Source organism: Lutra lutra, chromosome X, assembly GCF_902655055.1.
Source record: "Lutra lutra chromosome X, mLutLut1.2, whole genome shotgun sequence".
In the NCBI taxonomy this organism is placed as follows: Eukaryota; Metazoa; Chordata; class Mammalia; order Carnivora; family Mustelidae; genus Lutra; species Lutra lutra.
Window position 1 is genome coordinate 47,015,409 of NC_062296.1, and position 14,288 is coordinate 47,029,696.

The window sequence follows — 14,288 nt, forward strand, 5'->3', positions numbered from 1 at the left end:
AGGTTGTGAGTATATTCTATTACGTACAGATTTTGCTGGTGGTATAGAAGTTTCACCACCACACAAGGGTTTACACACAAGGGTGTAAGTGGAGCCATAGGCTTCTGGACAAGGAAACTTATTTTTTAGTAAATGTATTGCTCAGAAACCCTGTAATTTTCACGGACTCTTATGCCACTTCTGATATTTTCTTTATCACAGGGGTACCCCCTGCATCTCCCACAAAATATGAAGGATAGGATTTTTAGTAGGTATCACTCCCAGTGTAAAATCTGATGTGGTTGAGAGGCCCCAAACTGGATTAGGGTTTTTAATTGTTTGCCGATAACACATCCAAGTTAATTTGAGAAAGCAGTAAAGCTGGGTCACATGAGACCCAACTAGTACTTTCTTCTATTAAATCTTTGCTGAGAGTAGGGATCCTGCTGTCAGGGTTTTGATATCAGAAACTTACAGGGCTTGCTGATGAGCAGAAGAAATAGTAACACAAAGTCTACTACATAGTACTTTGGATTTTAATAGTGACATTTTATACTTTGACAGCCTAATAAATATGTAAGAAGACAGTGGCATTAGTGTGTCCCCCAGATGCAGCCTCTAATGGCTTAGCATAATGAAGCAGTATAAATTCTTGATTGGTCAATCTGACTAGATTTCTAAACTCCCACTTCTTTTGTTCCTACCTCATTGTGTAAAAACATCCTACAGATTTTAGAATCAGTAATTCTCTATCAGCGGCTTCAATGAAGCAGGCGCCCTACCCAATTATCTGAGTTGCCTTTGAGGGAAAACTTGAATCATGATTAGGCCCCAACCCATGTTCTCAGCTCATCTAAAGCTATAATTAAGTATAAACCATGATCTGCCTTTAAAACATCCTCCACTTTCCTTGCCTTCCTCACACAGCCATAACTATTATTAAAAAATCAAATCATCAAGGGCTCAAATTGGGACTTTATCCTGTCTTCCCATTTTTGATATCAAATGTATAAATTCTTAAGCTTTACTGACTGATTCTGAAGGGCTTGTTAGAAGCTTTTTAAATAATTTGGTGGTTTGAGAGGTTTTAATACTCACTCCTTCTTGGGCACCTGCTGATATCCTGAAATATAAACTTTATACTCTTATCTTAGTTTTGATGTGGAGTATGGAGTTTTGGAGATGAGAAATGAAATGTGACTGAAGACCTGTAAACCTGTCCTGCTTGCCAGCTTCCCAAGAGAACAAGGGCCACTTCAGCTGATTTAAAACTGGCTTGTAAGAAGGAACCGAGATTGGGTACAGATAGTCTATTTACTGGTTGCAGTGGTATGTAGCTTTTTATTTTATTTATTTATTTTTTTAAAGATTTTATTCATTTATTTTAATTATTAATTAATTTTAATTTATTTTAATTATTTTAAAGATTTTATTCATTTATTTGACACAGAGAGAGATTCATTTATTTAACACAAGCAGGGGGAGCAGCAGGGGGGAGCAGCAGAGGGAGAGGGAGAAGCAGACTCCCCGCTGAGTAGGGAGCCCTATGCGGGTCTTGATCCCAGGACCCTGAGATCATGACCTGAGCCAAAGGCAGACGCTTAACTAACTGAGCTACCCTGGCACCCCGGTATGTGGCTTTTTAGTTAAAAATTTCTAGTGAAGTGCCCAGACAGGCTAATTAGTAGAACCACAGAAGATCTGGATGAGACTCAAGATTACCCAAACAACGATAGTATAAGAAAACAATTGTTTCAAATAAGGTTGACAAACTTGACTGGTATGATCCACACATCTTTACAGTTCACATTGAACTCTTAGCCTTGACAAGTACTTTCCTTTCCTAATATATGACAAAAGGCTTATAGACGTATAGCACTTTTCAAAAAACTCCGTTTCACTTTTTTTCTCATCACTGGTGAGAAAGAGGTTAGCATATTTAAATATGCATGACACATTGGTATAGGCTTTTATGCATGCACATGCACAAATTCAGTTAGTCAACATTTACTGAATGCAGAATGCTATGTGGCAGGGTGTACCAGGGGAAATTTTTTAAAAACCTAAAATCTTCCCACATGATAGTTACAGTCTAATGGACAATTTGCAATGCACAAGAAGATGAGAAAAACTGATTACCCTAGAGATAAAAAATCTCCTTTTCTTCTATAACATTTACTTTTTTTCTGAGGACAAAAGTTATGCATGTTTCTTGCAGACACTTTGGGAAATAATTGCCTGTAATGGCAGTGACCAGAAATATATATTAACATTTAAATATATATCCTTCCAGATTTAACTCTCCTATGCTTATAAAACATTTCTTGAAAACAAAATTAGAATCATACCACGCATATGTGATAAACTGATTTTTCTCACTTGACAATGTGTCACAAACATTTCCATGTCATTAAACTAAAATAAACCATTTAATGGTGCTATAATGCTCCACCATAAGGTGTGCCATAATTTATTAACAAACACCCTAGTTTACTACCAAACTATACACTTAAAAATGGTTAAGATGATTTTAAAAAACTTTAAAAAACACCCTAATTATAGAAGAGAGGACATTTTAATATTTTGCTATTATAGATAATTTAATAATGAACAATACTTGAGTGTTATTTTGTGCATGTGTGTATATCTCTGATTCTTTCTTTAGGAAAAATTCCTAGAATTAGAAATCTTAAACTAATGAGTATGAGAAAAATAGAAATATCTTTATTGCTTTTCCTTATTTCAAAAATGATACAAGCTTATAATTTTTAAAGAAATTGTCCGAAGATACAAACAAGAAAATAAAAGCCCACTCCACTAGATAAACACCATTAATATTTTGGCGACTATCCAGACTTTTTTTCTTTGTATATATTAGTATCTACATTTAAAAAGGAGCACACTATATTTGGTAACCTGCATTTTCATATTAGAACTTATAAATATATTTCCATACCAATAAATATAGGCAGACATAATCATATTTCATTCACTCATTCAAGTATATTTCCATACCAATATAGACAGACATAATCACGTTTCATACATTTCACTATACAAATATACCATACCTTATGTAACAAATACTGTATTTCTGAATATTTTGACTATTTCTAGCTTTGTATTATTATTAACAATGTTTTCTTAAAAGATTTTTATTTATTTATTTATTTGAGAGAGAGTGTGTGAACAAGGGAGGGTCAGACGGGGAGGGAGAGACAGATGGGGAGGAAGAGGGAGAGAATCCTAAGCAAATTCCACGCTGAGCATGGGGCTCAGTGGGACTCATCTGGGCTCCAGGAAGGGCTTGGTGTGGGGCTCGACATGGGGCTCCATGCGGGGCTGGATCTCACATCCCTGAGATTATGACCTGAGCCAAAACCAAGAGTTGGACCCTTAACCAACTAAGCCACCCAGGTGCCCCAACGATGATGTTTTGATGAGCAGTCTTATATATACAGCTTTGTGCACTTAGATGATTATTTTCTCAGGATAAAGTCCTAAATGCAGAATTGCTAAAGAAAAAGGCATGCACGTTTTTAAGTCTTTTGTGTATAATGCCAAATTTTACTTCAAAAAGAATGGACGAATATACACTTTCACAAATTACAGGAATTTCATTTTTTATATATATAAAATGGTTTTATTCACATGGATGTTATTATTTGTACTTTTAAATTAGTTTCAGAGGTAGAATTTCATGATTCATCAGTTGCTTGTAACACCCAGTGCTCATTACATCAAGTGCCCTCTTTAATACCCATCATCCAATGATCTTTTCCCCCCACCCACCACCCCTCCAGCAACCCTCAGTTTCCTAGAGTTCAGCATCTCTTATGGTTTGCCTCTCTCTCAATTTTCATCTTATATTATTTTTCCTTCCCTTTCCTTCCCTTCTGTTCATCTGTTTTGTTTCTTAAATTCCATATGCGGGTGAGATCATATGGTATGTTTCTCTGTCTGACTGGCTTATTTTGCTTAGCATAATACCCCCTAGTTCCATCCATGTTGTTGCAAATGGCAAGATTTCATTCTTTTTTATAGATGAGTAATATTCCACTTGACCCAGCAATTGCACTACTAGGTATTTATCCAAAGGATACAAACATAGTGATCCGAAGGAGCACTTGCACCTCAATGTTTATGGCAGCAATGTCCACAGTAACCTAAATGTGGAAAGAGCCCAGATGTCCATCAACAGATGAATAGATAAAGAAGATATGGTATATTTTTATAATTTTTTGGTTCAAAGTTAATGAATTATCTCAACATCACTGATTAAAAAGTAATCTGTCATTCAGTTGATTTGAAATGCCATCTTTATCAAATATTTATTTGGAATATTTGCATATGATTTGAGCTTCCCCCCCCCCATCAATCTAATCTGGCATCTGGCACAACTTCTTTAAATTTTCTTAAAATAATAATAATATATGTTATTTGCTCCCAATTAAATTATTCTTTAGGTAATCAAGTCTACAGAATTAACCTCACCAGTAGTAACTGCCTACAGTGTGATTTGACAAGTGTCAACAAGCACTCTCACCTGAAAATATGTTCCCCACCAATCTGCTCTGGCTCCCCCAAAAGACTTCTCTTTTGGTTATATCAAAGTTACCAAACAGGTTTCACATTCAAATTACTTAGGGAGGTTTATTTGTTTGCTTGTTATAATTTTTAATTTCTTTTAAATTCCAGTATATTTAATATACAGTGTTATATTAGTTTCAGGTGAACAGTATAGTGATTCAACAATTCCATACATCACCCAATGCTTATCACAACAAGTGTTCCTTAAATACAGATATCTGTCCCCACCTGAGTCTTAGGAATCAGAGTTGCCAGGGTGAGCTTTGGCACCCATGATTAGGAGGTGTGGAGGTCATTCCTCCAAGGTTTCAAGAAAAAAAGGTAACAATTACCTCAAGACGGCAAAAGTTAAAACCCGTGTATATTATCTGGAAAGAATATCTTCCAATCTTTTTTCCTAAGCTGGAAATTGGTTATTCAATTTGAGCTAATTATCACTTTGGAATAGGTAACCAAGGAGGCTTGAGCCCTGAGAGGAAAAACTATAGAACTGGCTTAATTGGGAAGAGAAGGAAGGAAGATAATGCAATGCTCTGGACAGTATTGGGTTTCGGGCCAGGAAGACCAAGTTTTCCTTTATGTTAATCAGCATGTTAAATGTAATCTGCTTGATCTTAGATGATACTCAAATGAATATCTTGTATTTTATTAATTATGTATTAATTTTTCTGGCTATCTTCCATTTAGGGCAAATGATACTGGTTTTCCATTTATAATATTGATGCAGAATATCCTTTTAAATAAATGATTTACATTTGAAAAGGTAAGTCAATTTAAAGGAAAAAAATTACTGACAGCAAGGCTTATAGTAAAACTTTTGAATATGGTTAGAAATAACTAATTGGCTAAACACTGACAAGTAGATGTTTGGAAGTCTAGTTGGGGGAGCAACGCTGAAGGGACAACCAAAATAAGCTTTGTTTACCTGGCAGCTTTGCTCAGGATCAGAGCTAATACCAACTATTATTGGTGTCTTTTAGGTTCCTCACCTCATCTTGTGTTAGCTTTTACTACATTTATTCAACTGGCAGTGTGAGTCAAACTGTACAATTTCAACTTTACACTAATGGAAAGTGACCAGTTGAGCTACACTATTATTGAAGTCTGATGTCCTATTCATGATTTTAGGTTCTTGTTGCATCAAGTTCTGGACCAAAGAAGAGAGTAGGAAATCTATGCATTTTAGTATGATGATATTTGTGTTACTGTATAGATAGAAACCTTTTGAAAAGATAGAATCTTTTATAAAAGATTTTCTTCAAAAATGGAATGGTAACCCAAGATCCTGGCATCCACGATCAGAGAAATGAAGATTCCTATTTGCTCTTTAAGAAACAGGCTCACCTCTGTCAAGAAGGAGATATTTATAGGTATTCATAATCAGGCAGATTTAAGCAATAAACCTTCCCTTGAAAGTGAATGTCTTCTTTCCAATATGGGAATAACTGAGAGACCACTATGGAGAAGATAGTACACTGAGTGAAAAGGAACAGGCAGTATTTCCTCTTCTCTGCACAGCACTCAAGACAGTGCAAGTCAGCTACCATCAACATGAAGTGGTTGTGAGGGGGGTGGGCACTTCACATGTGAAAAATGGATGCATCTGCTGGCCCAATGCTCCATGGAGAAAACAAAAGCAACCAAAATAAAAATACTCCTTTATACTACCTATTCTGGATCATGTGAGTGCGTCTTTATTAACTCACTTGCAGTTCCTTTTCTGTCTAAAGGCGCTGTTTTTCTGAAAGGTTGGTTTGCCATGGTTTCGCAGAGGGATTAAGCACATGACCAAGACTCTAAAGTCACACAGATTTAGTTTGTAGACCTGGCTCTTCCACTTACTGGTTGTATGGCTTGATAGAGTCATTTTAAACTTTAATGTGGGCATAACAATACATATATCACAGGTTTATTGTGAACATTAAATAAGAGGACTGTTTAGTGTTCTTATAGAGCCTGACACATTTTAAGTTCATAACAAATATTTTATTATGTATTTACATATGTAGGTAGTAAGGCATATTTTTAAACACCGTTCTTTTTCTCCTTGAAATAGAGTTATGGAAGATTGATAACAATTTTCTTACAGCTAGATTATCTTAAATGTTTAGAAGCAGCTGAGCACTGACCAGGCTTTCCTGAAGTCAGAGATCTCATTCTTTTTCTAGGTATTTCCAGGTGCTTTTGTCCTGCCAAAGAGAAAAAAAAAATGTATTAACCTAGCCAAAGGCATAAGTGACATTAGCAGATTTCTGCAATATATATAGAGGAAGTTGGGTAAAAAAGGAAGAAAGAGAGAACTTTTGTTTGGAAAAAATGCCCATTCAAGATCTTTAGTATTATAAGATATATAGAACTTTTTAAGAATAGTGGGTCTAGCAGAGCAGGGTTTTTTATCTTTTCAATCACCTTTAAGGAAATATTTTTTAAAATGTATTATTCACTTGAGCCCTGGTTTAGGAGCTAGGAGATCTGGATTGTTAGAAGCTGCATGCACTTAGAGTACAAACTTATCTCCATTATTTACAGTTGTATGATCTTATGCAAATTTTGGTTTTGCTGCTTTGAGCTTCATTTTCCTCAACTATAAAATGCTCATAACATCTTTCAAGGGTGTTCGTGTGTGAGAGAGAGTTAAATAAGACAATGTGCATAATATTCTTGGCACATAGTAGGGACACAGTGGAGGATAACTATTATTGTTTTAACCAAGTCCATCTTTTAAAAAAATTTATTAGGTTTAATTAGCCAACATACAGTACATCATGAGTTTTTGATGTAGCGTTCAATGATCGATTAGTTGTGTATAACACCCAGTGCTCATCAGATCACATGCCCTCCTTAAAATCCATCACAATGTTACTCCATTTTCCCACCCCCTCCCTTCTGTAACCCTCAGTTTGCTCCCGGGAATCCAAAGCCTGGGACTAAGTTCACCTTCTAAGCACTTCTCTGCGGATAATCTGCATCTGAATCTTTTGGAGAGTTTGTTTAAAATGAAGATTTCTGGGGTGCCTGAGTGACTCAATCCTTAAAGGTCTGCTTCGGCTCAGGTCATGATCCCAGGGTCCTGGGATGAAGCCTCAAGTTGGCCTCCCTGCTCGGTGGGGAGACTGCTTCTCCCTCTGCCTCTTCTCCACCCCCTGCTTGTGTTCTCTCTCTCTGTCAAATAAATAAACAAAATCTTTTAAAAAAATAAAATAAAATGAAGATTCCTGAATTGTACCCTAAAACGTCTGAATCAGAATCTTAGGGTGAGGCGTAGGAATCTGTAGTTTAATTCAGTGCCCCTTCCATCTCTCCTTCTGGGTTTGAGATATGAAGTAGGAAAAACAGTCTGCATTTTGTTTTTTGTTTTTTTTTTTTTTTTCCCCTCAGTGAATCTTGGGGAAGGGGAGGCCATTTGGAACCTACCACTTCTCAGTTAAAGTGCTAAGAAAGATAGACCTTTCAATGGAGAGAAACTAAGAATCCAGGGTTATGTGCTGATATTGAATGCATGATTTCAGAGGGCTCAGTAGAAAGTGTTGAGGGGATGCAAAACAGTGGAAATGGAGATGGAAGTGGACCTATAGCTGACCTCTATGGAGATGAAAGTTTAGGTGGGTGCTGAGGCTTTTAGGTGGGCTTGAGGCTTTTATGGTGACAGAGGAGGTTAGAGATATGAAACAGGGACAGAATCATCTTGTCTCCACAGAGTTATTTCATGCTAAAGACAGTGCATAGTCAACCTCAACTACTTTAAACGTTTATTCTTCACAGTACTTTAAATGATTAAATGACTATGTATTTAGTAAAAGAGATTACTAATTGGAGATAAGATGGGTATTTCTTTTCTAATCCAAATCTTCTGTCTTCTCCCTGCTTTATTGCATTTAATTTGCTACAGAAATTTACATTATGGTTGCTTTGGCATGATTTAGAAAACTGCTTTTTGCTTTCTATACCAGAGCATCTGAAACTTTCATGTTTGATACACAAGGTGCTTGATATTACTTCCTTAGGCAGGTTGTTTTTATATTCCCAGAAAGCATAAAGTGTAAAGAGAGACCTTTCTTTGCTGCTGTAATAGCCAGAAAAAAAGGCACTACACTAAATCTACTGAGTTCCCCTACTGCTAATGTAATTAACCAGACACTCAGTACATATTTTGTTTCTATGGTTTGAATATTTCCAATACTACTTCCTATTTCTAGAGTATATTTTGCTACAGAAGAACAACCCCAGTTAATTAATTACATAACATTTGTAGGAGAAACAATATGCATCACTATATACCCTTTTCAAAGAAATAAACTGAGTTATAGAGCATCTAGGTTTTCAATAGCAATACTAGTATAAACATGGCATTATGCTACTAGGAATGAAAACAATTGTAATCTTTTTACTAGCCTCCTCTGTCACCATAAGGTGAATTTACAAGATTGCCATTCTTAAGTCCTTTAGGTTAAAAATACTTTATATACCCAGGGTCCTGGGATCGAGCCCTGCATCGGGCTCTCTCTCTCTCCCTGCCTCTCTGCCTACTTGTGATCTCTGTCAAATAAATAAATAAATAAATAAATAAATAAAATCTTAAAAAAATACTTTATACAGGTGTTAAGGAATAAAAGGGCTTTTATGCTTTGTGTGCTTCACTCCCTAATCTTCCATTTATTTTTAAGTCTTATAACATTCTATAAATACAAATTTGTGGATGACTTTCTCAAACATTTTGCCTGGGCTCCTACAGCGAAACCAACACATCAGCTTTAGCTTCCACATATTTTTACAAATTGACTGTAGATAAAACTACATCCTGCCTCTTTTCTTCTGGATGTGAATGTTCTCAGGACAGCAATTATATCTTTTCTATCTATAACCCCAAAGCCTAGCACAATGCCATGGCACACAATAAATATTGTTGAATGAATGACATAAATGAATACATGAATAGATTGCCTTTCACTTATTCCTTCCCATCCTGCTATTTTCTTCCTCAGGGCAAACTGGAGAAAATACTTAGAATTCATTTATATCTTGAATATTATTGTGAACCCCTGAAGGAGCAAACTGAGGCAGAGTGGAATCACTAAGATGCAGACATTGGTTTTCTGGTTAAATTGATTTTGGCCAGTAGTTCTTTTTTTTTTTTTATGTTATGTTAGTCAAGATACAGTACATCATTAGTTTTTGATGTAGTGTTCCATGATTCATTGTTTGCATATAATCCCTAATGCTCCATACAATACCTGCCCTCCTTAATACCCATCACCAGGCTAACCCATGCCCCCACACCTTCCCCTCTAAAACCCTCAGTTTGTTTCTCAGAATCCATAGTCTCTCATACTTCATCTCCCCCTCCGATTTCCACCCCTTCATTTTTCCCTTCCTTCTAATGTCCTCCATGCTATTCCTTATGTTCCATAAATTAGTGAAACTATATGATAATTGACTTTCTCTGGTTGACTTATTTCACTTAGCATAATCTCCTCCAGTCCCATCCATGTTGATGCAACAGTTGAATATTCATCCTTTCTGATGGCTGAGTAATATTCCATTGTATATATTGGACCACATCTTCTTTATCCATTCATCTGTTGAAGGGCATCTTGGCTCTTTCCAGAGTTTGGCTATTGTGGATATTGCTGCTATGAACATTGGAGTACAGATGGCCCTTCTTTTCACTACATCTATATCTTTGGGGTAAATACCCAGTAGTGCAATTTCTGGGTCTTAGGGTAGCTCAATTTTTTTTTAAATTTTTTGAGGAATTTCCACACTGTTTTCCGAAGTGGCTGCACCAACTTGCATTCCCAGCAACAGTATAAGAGGGTTCCCTTTTCTTTACAACTTCTCCAATATTTGTTGTTTCTTGCCTTGTCAATTTTTGCCATTCTAACTTGTGTAAGGTGGTATCTCAATGTGGTTTTGGTTTGAATTTCCCTGATGGCTAATGATGATGAACATTTTTTCATGTGTCTGTTAGCCATTTGTATGTCTTCTTTTGAGAAGTGTCTGTTCATGTCTTCTGGGCATTTTTTGACTTGTTTGTTTTCTTATTCAAAATATTTTTTAAAAAGCTCCTGAGACCCTACAGACAATATCTAAACTAAATAAATAGATATTTCATGGGTGTCATTTTTTAAAAAAGCAAAACCAATTGATCTTCCTAAAGATAAAGGATTTTTGAATCTTAAAGTAGTTAAGTATACTCAGTGTTCCTGGGTGGCACCGTCCACTGAGTGTACAACTCTCAATCTTGGCTTACGTCTTGATCTCATGGTTGTGAGTTCCAGCCCTCATCAAGACCCATGCTGGGTGTGAAGCCTACTTAAAAAAAATAGTAAGTATAACTACTATAAAGAAAATGCAATTTAAGAATATGGTAGTCATGAAGATCTTTTTTAAAAAATACCTTTATCGGATAATTTTTAAATGATGTTTTAAAAACCCTTCAACAACTTCCCATTGTCCTTAAGATTCAAAATGTCTAATATGAACTACAAGCTAATGCTTTGATTGATCCAAGAAATATTGATTGTCTATTATATATTTTAGGCTCAGAAAAAACAGTGGTGAAGTAGTGGGACAATATTTTGGAATATTGTTAAATATTTAAATATTTATATATATTTATTAATATATTAATAAACAATATTTAAATATTGTTAAATAATGTTAAATACCCATGGAATTTAACACTGGGGACAGAGCAGTGGGAAGACTGACAGGCTAGAAACCTAGACATACAAACAGTAAACAACATAAACAAATAGACAAGATAAATAAATTTCAGTGTGGTGAATGCTAAGAAGAAAACTACACAGAGTGATTTGCTAAAGAAAATGAGATTATGGACATTGGGGAGGGTATGTGCTATGGTGAGTGCTGTGAAGTGTGTAAACCTGGCGATTCACAGACCTGTACCCCTGGGGATAAAAATATATTATATGTTTATAAAAAATAAAACTAAAAAAAAAACATAAAAAAAAAGAAAATGAGATAGTCTTCCAGCTCCCCATTTTCTCACCCCAGGACATCTGTACAGATCATTCCCTCTTCCAGGGTCCCTCCTTAATTTTTCCCTCCTCTCTAATTGGCATTCTTACTTCAGCTCTGGTCTCAGCTAAAAGTGGCATCATCTCTAGGTTAAATGTTCCTTTTATATACCCCTCCCATTGTACCCATGTCTCCTTCGTTTTGTTCATTACGTTTATAAGTATTTGTTCAATGTCTGTCTCGCCACAAGGGTAGGGTCTTCCTGTCTTTGGTCTACTAATCTATTCCAGGTGACCAGCATATAGCAGATGATCTATCCATTTTGTTGAATAAATGAACCCAAGAAAGACTGGGAAAATCTTTTATTTTTTTTCTCCTAAAGGACTTCTCACCAGGAAGGGGTAAAAATCATTTGAAACATCACACATATGTAAGAAGTGCATGGGAGAGAAATGAGACTGAACAGAAGCTGAATGAAAATTAGTCAGTGGTTGTTTCCTTGGGGTCTAGGGTGGCACTGAATGTCATCACAGGATAAATTGTTTTGAGAAGTCACTTCCAAAATATTGGAAGTAAGCAGTTCCTTGCTTATAAAACAGCCTGGAAGAATACATGGAAGAGAGGAAGAGAAAAAGAAAAGACAGAAAAAAGAAAGAGAGAAAGGGTATAATTAAATGATGAAGAGAAAAAAACAGGTGGATGTGAAGATACTGTTTTTTTTTTCTTTTTCAGATTCAGACAGAATTTTCTTTCAAAATAAAAATGGCCCCTTCTCCCAATATCAAGTAATACATGCACATTGCAAAATATTCAAGACAATGCAGAGGAAAGAAGGTTACTAATAATCATCCCTTCATATTTTATTTGCATGTATACGCATCTAGAATTTTTCCATGCATATTTACATGTATTTTTAATATATAAATAGAATCACACATGCTATTTTGTAAATTGCTTTTTTTCCATTAAAAACATAACTTGAACGTATTTCCAGATCTAGCTCCTAATTTTCAATGGCGATGTAGGAATCCATTAATTAGATGTACTGTAAAATATTTCACTAATTATTGTTGAATAGTTTCCTGATTTTTCAGTATTTCAATATTATAAGCCTCACTGTGATCAAAATCTTTGTATACTTGTTACATGCGTCTTTGCAAATGTGTTCACTTCTTTTCCTTAAATTTCTGTACATGGACTTGGTGGTCAAACAGGACATTGAGGCATTTGATATACATTGCCAAGTTGCCCAAAACATGTTATATCAGTTTGTACCAGTAACATTCAGGTGTGCCTATTTCATACGAGCTTGATCAACACTTAATATTATCAAATTTTTAATATTTGGCATTCTAAAAGGGATAAAATTAGTTTTTATTTTCACTTCTAGTTACTAGTGAGGTTGAACCTATTATCATATGCTTATCAGGCAAATGTTTTCTCCTTTTTTGAATTGCTTATTTATGTCCTTAGCATAAGGGGGGTTTATCTTTAAAAAAAATCAATTTTAATAGCTCTTTATTGACTTGTGATATTTGTCATATATGTTTATCATATATTTAATATTTTTACCAATTTGTCATTTGTCTTTTAATTTTATTATAGACTAGTATTACCCCTTAGCTCTTATATGTCATATTGAAATTATTTTTTTCAGTTTTTCATTTCTCTTTTAACTTCACTAACCTTGTGTTTTGACATTCAGAAGCTTTTATTAAGTCTTATTTAACAGTAATTCCTTTTTAAAATTTTGTGTCATGTTTAGAAAGTCATTCCACATCCCCAAGGATGTAGACATATTCACTTACATTTTCTCTTGCTTCCTTTATAATTGTAACTTTCACATTAAGCCATGTTTGCCTCAAGAACATGTAAAGGAGTGGCTAATGTTATTACCAGTGCTCACTATCGGGCTTAATAACACCTGCAGGCCACTGAAGAATTCATTTTACGCATTCTCAGTAAAAGTTCTGGTACACGACTACATCATATAAGACAAAAGCTGATAGCACCTAAATTATGTGTACATACTGTTAAAAAAGACAGTATCAAGTCTGATGGGAAGATGAGCAGGAAGTGTGAGAATATTATTGTAACTGCTTGGAGTGAAATACTTATATTCAGGCTGATGAAATGGCCATCATGCTGAGAGGGTGCATTCTCTCAAAAAATATTTGATAGTGATAGTCCGGTGGTGGGTATTAAGGAGGGCAACTACTTCATGGAGCACTGGGTGTGGTGCATAAACAATGAATCTTGTAAGACTGAAAAAATAAAATAAAATATTAAAAAATGGGTATAATATTCTAATATACTTAGTTTATAACACTTTTGAAGATACTTAGATTTGTGTCTAACATGTAATTATTCAATAAAATGTTAACTGTTAAAAAATATTTGATAATCTACTATGAGTTCGCTGGTGTTATAACAATAAACAAAACAATGAGGTTTGCTGCTCTTAAGGGGTAGGGTAAACAAATAAATAATATGCTTTCAGACTAAGTACTTTAAAGAAAATTAAGCAGATAAGGGGCTGGAGAAGTTGTTATTTAGGATAGTGTGGTTAGGGAGACTCCTCTGGGGAGAACAAAGATATGAAGGGGAAATATTCTAGCCTATATAAAGTTGTAGAAGTGGGAAAAAGTTTGGTTTGTTGGAAGAAAAGTAAGAAAGCATGTAACTGGAGGGCTACCTGGAAACAGAGAAAACAGAAAAAAATGGGAAAAGAAACACGG